Source organism: Schistocerca gregaria, chromosome 5, assembly GCF_023897955.1.
Source record: "Schistocerca gregaria isolate iqSchGreg1 chromosome 5, iqSchGreg1.2, whole genome shotgun sequence".
In the NCBI taxonomy this organism is placed as follows: Eukaryota; Metazoa; Arthropoda; class Insecta; order Orthoptera; family Acrididae; genus Schistocerca; species Schistocerca gregaria.
The window spans coordinates 475150477-475165038 of record NC_064924.1 but is presented as its reverse complement, the minus strand read 5'-3'; the positions used below and the strand labels follow the sequence as shown (position 1 = coordinate 475165038).

Sequence of the window (14562 nt, the reverse complement as noted above, 5' to 3'; positions counted from 1 at the left end):
TTTTAATGTGCGATCTAATCAGACGACATGGAGGCTTACTGGTTAGCGTCGCGGTCTTTTCAATTTTTCACCCCGTCGTCGAAACGCGATTATTGTTTTTATTTATTATGTTAAATTTTATAGTTTATTGTTTTCATGTACCTACTCATGTTCTAACATTCTGCGTGGTGTCTGTTTGTTCTATATCGTGTCTCCCTACCACTTTCGCGCAACGACGCTCTGAGCGTGCTTTTTAGGGAATTGACTAGTTTGAATTTGGGACCTGTTGCTGGTAAGGAGACGTCAGACCACACATGACATGTAGAATTCAGAAGAGTTCAGTGGGACTATTGATAATACCAAATACTTAATTATTTCAGCGTCAGCTCCGCTGCACTCCCTGTAAAAGAATCTTAATACTAACTAAATTTAGTGGAAGGGGTTCTAGGCTTTCCTATTTTTAGTTAGCTGGTAAAATAACGTCGAAAAAGCAGTTAAGTTTACCATTGGAAATTTTATTCTACTCACAAAACATTGTTTATAAATTGCACTATTGATAAAAGGAAATGTTTTAATACAGGATGGTAAAAACCAACTGCGTTAAACAAAAATGTGAACGAATATTCCCTGAATGGGTTTCCAAGTTCTACAATGGATTGAAGGATGACCTATGCCATATCACATCTATAATCTAGGTTTAAATTAAGTTTCACAAGAGAGAAAACTATCAAAATGGTCTACAGTGATCCTCAATTATCTTTAATTACTTATCTAACTTGTCGTAAATTACAGTGACTGATGTGGCTTATCAATAACTATATAACAGAAACATCATCGCGTTTCAGATTTTTACTTCAAGTGGCAAATGTGAACACCATGAGCTTTAATTGACGATCAACACTAGTATTACGTAAAAAGGGGGTGTAACAGATGAGACTTCCGCAGTTCTGAGTGAAGCTTTATGCGCTATTATGCGGCATAGCGTGCGTTCATTACCTTGTCGGTGTTCGTCAGGGGGCGGTGGGCAGCACAGCTCCGCTCACCTCGCCGTCTCCGAAGCAACTCTCTCCTAACTTCTCCTTACTACAATTTGCCGAAGTTGGTTTTAAAAAAATCTATCTGGCTGTGTTTTCATCTGACCAATCAGGGTCTCAATGTTAACCTTAAGCTCCGCCTACAAAAATTCTGTCTATACTTTTCGTGGTGGGGCAATGTTTTTAAAGTTTGCAACATAACAGAGACGCGAAAAAGTCTCAAGCTAAAACTTGCAGCTGATGTGGTCCTTTTAGCGTTATCGTAAGATCTATACTGTTCTTCTGGAGGGCTCTATCTTTTAACATGGGCTGGGGGTGGTCCTAACGTAACAGACGCGAAAAAGTCTCACGCTAAAACTTGCGGGTGGTGTGGCCCTTTTTGTGTTATCGTAAGATCTATACTGTTTTTCTGGAGGGCTTTAGCTTTTAACATGGGCTGGGGGGGAGGGGTGGTCCTGACATAACAGAGACGCAAAAAAGTCCCACGCTAAGGCTCTAGCTTTTAACATGGGCTGGGGGTGGTCCTAACGGTTAGCTGGCGACGTGGGTGTCCGTCCCTTATAGTAGGGCCTTCTAACTTAACACGGTTCTGCTCTCGGCTTCTGTTCTCGTTTCTCCCCTCGGAACTGCGTCTGTCTCATGGTGGGAAGGTATGACATGCATTTAGGCATTCTTGTGCTGGTCTGTGGTATTCCATTTGCTCACTCGTTACTCGTATTACTTTGATTAATTTAATGTCACGATTTATTCGGAGCTATGTGACACACTACTGGGTTTGCTTGTCATGTCAGGGTTTTCATGGAAGGTGTTGGATTTGCCTGACACCTTACATGTCCCTAGAAGATTACTACACGAATGTTTCTTATCAAATTAGGGGATGCAAGGGCGTTACATTAATTTCTCAATTACAAATTGATTGCACAGTAAATGCAAACATTTATTATACACTACGAGGGTTCGAACTTAAATAGTGACAACAATATATTCACAACCGATATAAAAGAGTTACATGTTGCGCCTGTTACTGTCCTTCAAAGTAGTAACTAGAATTGTGTAGAACCCGTTGCCAGCGCTGTGGAAGGCGTACTATATCGTTAGCAGAGTCTGTTGTGTTGATGGTGCGAATGGAGCGGTTTACTGCCTGTCGAATCTCTGGAACAATTCTGAAGCGAATGCCACGAAGTAGTTCATTCATCTTCGGAATCAAATCAGAGTCACAAGGACTTAAGTCCGGGGAGTATGGTCGGTGGTACAGTACTCCCCAGTCCCGTCGACCCAACAGAGCAGCCACAGCTTACGCTGTATGTGCCGGTGTAAAATGATGGGTTGGTTGCGCAGGAAGTGTCGCCGCTTCTTTCGCAAAGCTGGTCGCAGGTGATGCTCCAAAAACGAACAGTAATACGACTTAAGTCCTTGTGACTTTTATTTGATTCCAAAAATGAAGGAACCACTTCGTAGCATTCGATTCAGAACTGTTCCAGAGATTCGACAGGTAGTAGACCGCTCCACTCGCACATTATTCTACGCCTTCCACATCGGTGGCAACGGGTTCTACACAACGCTGGTGATTACTCTGAAGGACAGTAACAGGTGCAAACATGTAGCTCTTTTGTATCGGTTGTGAATAAATAGTTGCCACTATTTAAGTTCCAACCCTCGTATATGTGTGTTTGGTATGTTGAGGGGTTACAATCTTTTATAAATTCTCATATTCTGCTATGTCGTTCTCAAGTCAATTCTTATATTAATTCTTGCATTTTATTCATATGTTTATTCTTCAGGAAGAGCTGGTGCATTCCCTTGGATGATACTGATCATAGAAACATTCGAAACACTGATACTCCGAACACCATGAGCACAGAGCGAAGGCAGGTTTGCCACAGTAACATTTCTTAGAATGCATCCCGCTCTGGAAAGAAACACCGTTAACATTAATGAAGATTTAGCGCTTTGGCAATCGTTTCGCTATGAACCAAGCATATGGAATCACTTTTCCGGAAACTGGCGCTTGCAATTGATTAAGAATCAAATGGTTCTGAGCACTATAGGACTCAACATCTGAGGTCATCAGTCCCCTAGAACTTAGAACTACTTAAACCTAACTAACCTAAGGACATCACACACATCCATGCCCGAGGCAGGATTCGAACCTGCGACCGTAGCATTCGCGCAGTTCCAGACTGAAGAGACTAGAACAGCTCGGCTACCGCGGCCGGCGATTAAGAATCAAGATAAACTACAGTAATTTTACCGACGACAGTTTCATTTCTTTTATTTTTTAGTCCTTTATCAGACGTACAATTAGTAGATGAATAAGGACAACGTTATATCGGTATCCACTGGAAAACATTTGCGTGGCAATCTTCTACCGGAAAAACAAAAGGTAGTGATTTGGTTTAGATCATGGGACGCAAAATTAAAAACTCGTGACGCTGACCGCGGTCGCACCGGTTCGCCAGGAGATCTGGTGCGGTAAAAGGTATATGAAGTACATGGAAAATACCTCGAAAATTTTGACAGTGTTTTTTCAGAAACGGTCGACTATCTACGGATAAGTGAAGACACGCTTTCGCTTATTTTGACCACTCTTCTATTGAGCGGTTTATGTTACTTGCCGTGTTTTCCTCGTTAGTCAGAATTAAAGCAACCTTTAATACATCGTGACGTTTGAAAATGTTACAAGAGACCGGAAATGGACAACGAATGTCCCGCAGTAGTTTAGTATTTGCCCCCCCCCCCCCCACCTCCCCCTTTTCTTAACTCGTACTTTAGGAATGAAAATTGTGCCTTATTCGACAGGTTTCTGTCATATGTGCTGATCAGCCAAAATAATACGGCCACTGCCCATCGCAAGACTATATTAGCGCCACGTGGCACTGCAGTCTAACGACTATACGGATCGTAAATAGCGAAATCCACCTACATAAATCATGAAAATAGGTTATATACCTGGAAGAGGTCTGGACACAAAGAAAGGTTTCAAGTAAATTACATAATTGTAAGACAGAGATTTCAAAACCAGATTTTAAACTGCAAAACGTTTCCAGGGACGGATGTGGGCTGTGACCATAATTTATTGCTTATAAACTGCAAACTGAAATTGAAGAAACTGCAAAAACGTAGAAAATTTGGAGAAGAGATCTGGGTAAACTGAAAGAACTAGAAGTTGTTGAGAATTTCAAAGCGATGATTAGGCAACGATTAACTGAAATAAAGGTAAGATACACAACAAAAGACGATTGGGTAGCCTTGAGAGACAAAATAGTGAAGGAAGCAGAGGATCAAATGAGCGAAAGGACAAATCCCAGTAGAAATACTTGGATAAAGGACTACATACTGAATCTTATTGACGAAAAGAGAAAATATAAAAAATGCAACAAATGAAGCGGACGGGAGGCAATACGTACAAACGTCTAAAAATTGAGATTGACAGGAAGTGTAAAATGGCAAAGCAGGAATCCTAGACGAGTAACGCGTGAATGTAGAAGCGTGCTTAACTAGGGGAAAGACACTATAGCAAAATTAGAGAGACCTCTGGAATGTGTAAAAGAAGCTACGTCATTACCACGATCTCAGACATCAAGCTTTTACTAAGGAAAGAACGGAAAGCTGCAAGGGAGAAGGAATATACAAAAGGCCTACACGAGAGAAACAGACTTGAAGGCAATACTAAGGAAAGCGAAGAGGAAGTAGATAAAGTAGAGATTGAACGCATGATACTGCGAGAATAATTGCACAGAGCACTGGACCTACGCCGGCTGCGGTGGTCTAGCGGTTCTAGGCGCGCAGTCCGGAACCACGCGACTGCTACGGTCGCAGGTTCGAATCCTGCCTCGGGCATGGATGTGTCTGATGTCCTTAGGTTAGTTAGGTTTAAGTAGTTCTAAGTTCTAGGGGACTGATGACCACAGTAGTTAAGTCCCATAGTGCTCAAAGCCATTTGAACCATTTTTTGAACCACTGGACCTACGTCAAAACAAGGTCCCTGGAATAGATGAAGTTCCCTCAGAACTGTTTGGATTACTGGGAGAGCCACATGTCACAGAAAAATTCCGTGTTGAGAGCAAGATGCATGTGACTGGTGAGATACTCTCTGACATCAAGGAGAATGTAATGAATACAGTTATAATGAAGGTGGGTGCTGACGGGTGTAAATATTACCTAACTACCCATTTAATAGCTTATACTAGCGAAATACTGAGGCGAATTATTTACAGAAGAATGTAAAAACTGGTAAAAACCGACCTAGGAGAAGATCGCTTTGGGTTCCAGAGAAATGTAGGAACACACAAAGCAAAAGTGACTGTTCGACTTATCTTAGGAGATAGGTTAAGTAAAGGCAAACCACTATTTCCTGCATTTGTGGGTTTAGAGAAGTCTTTTTTCAGTGTCGACTGGAATACATGTGATCTCTCGGGTTTTCTCGGCGTGACTGATTAATGGTGTAACACTGGTCGAGCAGGATAGTGTTTTTTTCCACAATAATTCCATGACCCAGGCAGTCGGCTCCTTCACATGGCTCGAACCGGATTGTACTGTTCCTGATCTCGCGACGCTATTTATAGGTGATTGTGAGTTCGACTCCCGGCGCCCACTATGCCCTTTAATTTTCTTTTGCCTTTCAGACCCTTAATTGATCTACAAATAATAATAATAATAATAATAATATGTCGTATTTTACGGACTACAGACGCACTTTTTTCTTCGAAAAACTGCCTCCAAATTTCAGGTGCATCTTATATTCGAAGTTAATATAAAAATGTCTGGTGTTTGATTTAAAGCTCTCGCCAGTCTTAAAAATGACCATGCCGCGGGAAACCTGCGTGTATCTGGCAACATTGGAGACAACTGACAGCAACTGTGCACCGATGTGTCGACACGAGTTGTGTGGATTCACCAGCTTGCTAAAACTGTCGCCCTCCCTCCCTGCCATCACAAACCCATAACGGTGTATAGCCTATAATGCGTCATTGCAGTCCACAGTATCAGTAAACTGGAACTGAAAGTGATTTGAGTTACTGGTAACAGTACAATATTTTTGTTAGTAGCTAGTTTCGTAATGGAAAAACATAAAAGATGTACATATGATGCGGGCTATAAATTGAAAGTAATAGCACATGCCGAAGGACATGAAAATAGAACAGCTGAACGTCATTTCGGCCCTCCACCAACGATTGGCCGGCTAGTAAAGAACTGGAAAAAAAATACTGAGGAAGACTAAATGTGCAAATAGAGGACTGAATACAAAATGGCCAAAACTAGAAGATGACGCTATTGAATGGTTTCAAGGACACCGTCAAAAAAGCATTGCAATTAATACATAAATGATTCAAATACACGCTCGTAAGCTAGCGCTACAGTGGAACTTAAGACATTAATGGTGGAGTTGGTTGGTTCTAAGGTTTATGAAGCATCATGGACTTGGCGTGCGAACACAAACCAAAATATCTCAGAGAATCCCACAAGAGAAAGAAGCGAAAATATTATCTTTTCATTGCTTTAATTTTCAGCATCGAAAGAAAACCAGTGTAGAACTAAGCCCAATAGCAGATATGGACGGAACTCCTCTGACATTTGATGTGCCGAATAACAGAACTGTAACTATAAAAACAAGTGGACATGAAAAAATGCACTACATTGCTGTCCTTTCGGGATGTGCTATCGGTACTAAATTTACCCCAAGTAGTCATTTGAAAAACTGCGAAAGAGAAATTGAGACAGGGAAATACAGAGCTTGCTTTTATTACGGGAGGACTTACTTCACAATTTCAACCTCCTGATGTCTCAACAAATAAATCATTTAAAGCGTATATGACAAGATGGATGAAACCCAACATGGATTCAAGCCGAAGAGAACCTTAAAACGGCCTGCAATCACATAAGCATGCCACTGGATAAAACAGTCGTGATCTAGAGTGAGAGAAGATATTGTTGTTAAATCTTTCAAGAAGTACGGTATAAGTAACGCTCTCGATGGCGCTGAAGACCATCTTATGCCTGTGTATGAAGAGGACAACAATGACGACTAAGAGGAAGAAGAAGAAGAAGAAGAAGAAGAAGAAGAAGAAAGTTCAGATAAGGATTTTCAGGGATTTTAAAGGCCAGTTCAGTTTTATAAACTAAGAACTTTTTTAATCTTGCTTTGAAGTCTGATAATAAAAATGTTAAATTTTTAAAAAATTGATTGAAAACTAAGGTGTGTCTTATAGTCTGTAAAACACGGCAAATATTCATTTGTTCAAAATCGTGTGTCACCAAAAGTTCTTGACCGACAACTTTGAAATTTGGACACAATGTTGTATCCTAACAACGTGTGTTTTTAGACACCTATTTCTGTAATACATGTATATTTGAATATTTTAATACACACACACACACACACACACACAGGGTGACTCAGGAGGAAAGGCTCATGCCTTGAGGGGTGATAGTATTAGCGATTGTGAACAAAGAACTTCATATGGACGTATGCCCTATTCCGAATGGTTTCCAAGATAGAACACATTATATATAACTTTTTTACGTTTATCTTGAATAACTCGAAAACCGCACCCTCCAGCGAAAACGTGTCGCAGTAATATATAAACTACATTAAATTTCCTACAAAAGAGGTCCTATTCATTTTTTTTCTCTAGAACTAATGGTTTGACGAAGAGAGCGCGAGAATGTTGAAAAACTCGCTCGACGCGCTTACGCTGTAGCTTACGTAGTTTTTGTAGCCAATTTGAGGCAACGTATTGAGGTAACACGTTGGGAGGAACAGTTTGATACGGGACACTTTTGGTCTATCAAGTCGGAAAACTACCTCAAATTGGCCTACAGAAACTTCGTAAGCAACAGCGCATGCGCGTCGAGCGAGTTTTTCAACAATCTCGCGCTCTCTTCGCACAAACCATTAGTTCTAGAGAAAAAAAAGAATATGACCTTTATTGTAGGAAATTTAATGTAGTTTAATTTTGTCCTGTGACACGTTTTCGCTCGAGGGTGCGGTTTTCCAGTTATTCAAGATGAACATACAAAAGTGTTACGGTATTAAATGTGTGTGTTCTTCCTCTGAAACCATTCGGAATAGGGCATATGTCCGTATGAAGTTGCTGGTGAAATGTACAAGAGGCTGTCAAATGAAAACCGAACGCCCACTTCATCAAGACAGTGGAATGGTTCCATTCAAAAGTAATCATTACATGTATTAAGACTTTGTCGCACCGGGAGACGTGATGATCAGTTCCAGTTTTGTAGAACACAGTTACCCACTGACGGATCCACAACAGTACCTGTTCTTGCACCTCCTTGTCCGACAGACATGGTTTTATTCAGGTCGGCAACAATGTGAGAGTCACACAGTGAAAGATCCAAGCTATACACAGGATGCTACAGGACTTCCCAACCAAATCGCTGTAGCGTAGCCTTCATCTTACTGCCAGTGTGGGGCCAGGCATTATAGTGCAATGGGATGATTCCATCTGACAGAACTCCTCAGCATTTTGAATTTATGGCATGTCGCAATTTATGCACAGTGTCTTCTTAGCGCTACACACTGATTGTGGTTTGCGTGGACATCAGTTTCAATCAGCTGAGAAAATGCAAGAGTGGTTGTGGTTGTGGATTTGTCAGTGCGTTTGTGTGTATCATATAAAGGGAATACATTGTTACCAAAAATCTCAAAATGTTCCCTCCCAATTTACGTCGAATTTTTAAACGTAACTGTAATAAACATTAAACATTATTAGTAAACAGGAAGGTTGTATTTATGGCATTTTGGTTTATGATTAGAACACCAATACAGAATAGCAAAATAAAGCTCAAGGCCAGAGAGAGTGGGGAAAATGAGATGGACAGAAGGGTGAGAGCAAATGTCCTACACATTTACTACATGATTAAGATTAGGTGATTTAACAGACCATTTGGCGTGCAATGGAGTATCTGAGTGTTTGTCATGTGAGGAACGTATGATTGCAGCCCTGTAGACATCATGGAAGGTGGTAGTAGTGGTCATTGTGTACTCAACATGAAAATGCAAAAGAAAGAGCAATCTTTTGTCACCGGAAATGTTGAAATGATCATTCACAGTAATGTAAATTGAAGGGAATCATTGCTGTCAGCTGCAGCAGGATTTTATGGGGAATCAGCAGCGCCAAACGAAACTGTGTACCTGACTGGGACTCAAATCCAGGATCTCCTGCTTACTTGGCAAGCGTGATAACCGCTGTGCCATCTGGGACACAGCATTATCACAACTGCACGGACTATCTTGGCATGCCTTATGGCCGATCCACATTCCCACTGAGTGCCACTTATCCGCAGTCCCTGTCCATTATACTCCTGTTCGCTACTCTGAGATTCCCACAGAAGGTTGGATGCGATTGTGCATCCACTCTGAAGAAGGGGGATCCATTGCCTAGCTAGGCATCTGATGAACAGACACCACACAATCATGTAACATCCACAGTAAACTTATTGTTGGTCCCAAGTCATGTCATGAAAGAATACTCCCAAAATATCACAGACCAGCCTCCAGCTTGAGCTACACCTTCTACACACTGTGGTTTAAACACACCATTTGGCCATTTGTGCAGTCAACACCTAGCATCCAAGTCCAAATACGATAGTTACTTTTTGCCATTGTCTCATGGTTCCAGCCGGGCCAATCTTATTCTACTACAACTGAGACAGATACATACCACTTCATAACTATGAGCAAATCAGCAGAAGAGGGTCACATGACTCTGTGTTCAAGTTCTGTGCCATCTACAGCACTCCAGCGTGATTAGTGTGCTCTTCTAATGGAGTGTCTAATATTTTGTCTTGTGGGCTTACAAAAAGAAACAATGTTATCGAAAACAAAATCTGCTTGGACATCTTGCTGCATTAAACCATAACACTCCATGGTTGGTGGAAGAGGAAGTAGGGGCGGGGGGAATGGGGGGGGGGGGGGGCACGTATAATGTCATTTGAGCAATTCCATGACCGACTCAAATATTCAGTGCCATCTGTTTTTTCCCCCAATTTTTCAAACAACAAGAGACTTTCCTCTGATATGTAACATTGATGCATTCTGTTGGTTCCATCCTTATTGATTCCTTTCGTTCCATGTCTGTGAACTTAATTTTATTGATTCACATCGCTAAGGCAGGTCATATCCATTCTACTGGCGGTGCTTTTCCCAAAGCGATGACATTTGGTTGTATGATCACAAAACTGTGAAGAAAGTGTTAGTGCCACTGAATATCTTTTTCCAGTCTGGAGGTGGTATCAGATGGCCTAATAGTTTGTGACTATATTTTGAAATCAGAATAGTCATGGTCTGCTACTGGCTCAAATGGCTCTGAGCACTATGAGACTTAACAGCTGAGGTCATCAGTCCCCTAGAACTTAGAACAACTTGAACCTAACTAATCTAAGGACATCACACACATCCATTCCCGAGGCAGGATTCGAACCTGCAACCGTAGCGATCACGCGGTTCCAGACTCAAGCGCCTAGAACTACTCGGCCACAACAGCCGGCGGTTTGCTACTGCAAAGAGTAAAAGTTTCACGTGGATTTTAGGTTACTATAAATAATACATTTTGCAAAGAAAAGTTCTGTTTCTATTATGTTTAAAATAAATGTAATGCTGTAGCCTATTTTCACAGTAAGCTCACTTACTAAATAAAAGAATGCATGCAAAATTTTATAATACAGGGAAAAAAAACAGTTCCACATTATGTAAATTCAATCAGTAAAATCTAATAATTTTTGTAATTAATTTGGTGGGATTTCAGAAAATTTGATTGCGAGCTAATGATATTGTTTTCTGTTGAAGTCTCTTTAATGTCTACATCTACATCTACTTACCAAGCGGGAAAGCGCCGGCAGACAGGCACATGAACAAAACACACAAACACACACACAGAATTACAAGCTTTCGCAACTGGCAGTTGCTTCGTCAGGAAGGAAGGAAGGAGAGGGAAAAATGAAAGGGTGTGGGTTTTAAGGGAGAGGGTAAGGAGTCATTCCAATCCCGGGAGCGGAAAGACTTCCCTTAGGGGAAAAAAAAGGACAGGTATACACTCGCACACACACAAACACACATATCCATCCGCACATACACAGACACAAGCAGCTTTAAATATGTCTGCTTGTGTCTGTGTATGTGCGGATGGATATGTGTGTGTGTGTGTGTGCGAGTGTATACCTGTCCTTTTTTTTTCCCCTAAGGGAAGTCTTTCCGCTCCCGGGATTGGAATGACTCCTTACCCTCTCCCTTAAAACCCACACCCTTTCATTTTTCCCTCTCCTTCCTTCCTTCCTGACGAAGCAACTGCCAGTTGCGAAAGCTTGTAATTCTGTGTGTGTGTTTGTGTGTTTTGTTCATGTGCCTGTCTGCCGGCGCTTTCCCGCTTGGTAAGTCTTGGAATCTTTATTTTTAATATATTTTTCCCATGTGGAAGTTTCTTTCTGTTTTATTTACATCTACATCTACTTACATACTCAAAAAGTCACTGTATGGTGCATGGCAGATAGTACCTTATACCACTACTAGTCATTTCCTTTCCTATACCATTCACAAACAGAGCAAAGGAAAAATGATTGTCTACATGCCTACATATGAGCCCTAATGTCTCATATCTTATCTTGGTGGTCCTTATGCAAAATGTATGTTGCTGGCAGTAGAATCACTCTGCAGTCAGCTTAAAATGTCTGTTCTGTAAGTTTTCTCAATAGTGATCGTCAAAAAGAATGTTATCTTTCCTCTATGGATTCCCATTTGAGATCTCAAAGCATCTCCATAACTCTTGCTTTTTGTTCGAACCTACAAATAACAAATCTAGCAGACCGCCTCACTATCTTCTTTCAATCCAACCTGATGCAGATCCCAAAAGAATAGGTCACACTAGCATCCTATGTGTGGTCTCCTTTATCAATGAACCACACTTTCCTAAAATTCTCCCAATGAACTGAAGTTTACCATATGCCTTCCCTGCCACAATCCTAACATATTTGCTTTGCAGCGTTACAACCATATAGTTTAACAATGTGACTGTATCAAGCAGGACACCACTAATGCTGTATCCAAACATTACAGGTCTGTTTCCTACTCATCCACATTAATTACAATTTTCTATTTTTAGACCTAGGTACATTTGTTGAACCAACTAGAACGTTTGTCTAAGTCATCTTGTTTCCTCCTACAGTCACTCAACTTCAACACTTTCTTATACACCACAGCATCATCAGCAAACTACTACAAATTACTGCCCACCCTGTCAGACACATCGTTTGCTCGTATAGGGAATAATAGTGGTCCTAACAAACTTCCGTGAGGCACTACTGACATTACCCTTGTCTCTGATGAACATGTACTGTTAACGGTTAAGGACAACATACTGTGCTGTGTATATCTGGTGAGAAAAGGGCAAGCCGAATTTTGCATGAGTGATGCTTTCTAAAACCATAATGATTTGGTGACATAAGGTCTAGGAAATTTATTACAGTCAGAATAAGATCCAGAATTCTGCAGCAAACAATGTTAAGGACACTAGTCTGTAATTCTGTGGGTCAGTTCTTGTATCTTTTTTTAAGAGAAGATGTCTAAATAAGTTATTTTTAGTTAGCTCTATTGTAGGAAATATCGTTTCAAACTGTACAAAGGTTTTATTTTAACTCAAGAAGTGATATGCTCAAGAGTGTAAATTTCAAAAGAAATTCAATAAAATTAGATAAAAAAATTAAAAAGACAGTTTTACATAGAAGAGGCCATATTTACTGGCAAGTGATCAATTTAGAGAAGAATTATCTGTACATTAAGAACAAGTTATCATTTCTTGAGAAAATGTATTTTGTCTTGTTGTGGCTAAAATAGCCATGCTTTAGATGACAGTACAGTTGAAGAACCAATGCCAATGAATTTGATTATGTTGAGTGCAACTATGGGCTGAAGTGCAAGGATTAGGTGAATGTAATATGGCTGGAAAAAAAAAGATGACTGGTCAATTCAACTAGGAGATCTACATTTGAATCTTACTGTGCCATATATTTTTATTTTTCATTATTCATTAAACTGCAGGTTCAGCAATCCTGAACATATTTTAATATTTAGTTGATTACACTCCCTTTTGATTTGTTTCAGAGAATTTAATTCAACTGATAAAATAACATTTTCTAGGCTACCTGTATCTGATCAATGATCTGATCTTTATGCCAAAACATAAAACTAAATAAGACATGCAGTAGCACATAAATAAATATGGGAATTACTTGACATTTTGTTGCATAGATTATTAAGCTTGTTAGTTAGTATACGGATCACATTATGTCCCCAGGTCTTATAGCCTACCAGAAAGTTATTGTGCTAGTGACTGAGTTGATTTTTGTCCATATTGTCTCCCCCATTCTGTTTCCAGGCAGTATCTAAAATATTGTGATCTGATAGTTCAATACAGGCACTGATAACTTAAAAAGGCACTACTAAATATTTTTTTAGATTTTATATAGATATTTTCCATTACACACTGTTATTTTTCTGGACAAAATAAGCCATTGACTATTGAATGTACCAATCTCTTTGGAGAACCACCTCATACTTCTTTTTGGCACTTTTCACTCTCTAGTCCAAGGGATAGTATAGGCTGCTTGAGAACTGGCATATTATAGAGCCTCACTTCTTTTATTCAAATATGAAGCAATATGTTAATGGGTCAGAGAGGTTTTCAGATTGCATATAAATGGGAGGGAACTGTCTATTCCAACATTTGCTTTCAACTAAGAGGAACCTTCCTAAAACCTTGATCAGAACCAGGGAAGGGGATTGGAACTATTTTATAAAGTTTTGGTTCTTTTCATCCAAGTAACAGGTTAGCTGGTAGTGGAACAAAGGACAGTGAGTCCCAATTACAGATATATGAAAGCTGGATGACTAGTTCCAGCATTCACTTTGACAACCTAGGAAAAACCACATCAAAACCTTGATTGGAACTGGGGGATTGGAATTATTTTTTGGGACAATGATGGGCATTGCCCCCAAACAAAAGTAAAATTTTAAAGTGTGTATATATATATATATATATATATATATATATATATATATATATATATATATGTGTGTGTGTGTGTGTGTGTGTGTGTGTGTGTGTGTGTGTGTGTGTGTGTGTGTGTGTGTGTGTGTGTCTGTGTGTGTGTGTGTGTGGTGGGTGCTGCTCATGAGCAACACTGAGGCAGCACAGGACTTCTCCATCAACCCTGATGGCTCTCCTTCACTATGGCATTTTAGTAAAACAATGTGTGTATGTATGAATGAATGAAATAGACAAATGGACAATATCACTGAGACAACACAGATGCAAGTGCTGGATTATGTTAGTAGCACCTCAATAGCAAAGTGTGCTGGAGTTCCATCCTGCTGTAACTGGACGAGTCATGATTACCTCATCTTTGAACACAGGTGTTAATCACATTTACAATGTGCCCAAATAAAAATTTGCCTTCACATATCCTTAAAATATGGTATTTTCATTCACATATTCTTGTGATGATATGCTATTCCAAATTACCATCTCATAACAACTCA

At 40.1% G+C, this 14562-nt stretch overlaps 1 protein-coding gene across 2 annotated transcripts in view; it reads left to right on the top strand.

Moving 5' to 3' along the window:
* The window catches only part of LOC126272574 (uncharacterized), a 123438-nt gene that overhangs the window by 84382 nt on the left and 24494 nt on the right, over positions 1-14562 (top strand). The window lies entirely within an intron of this gene.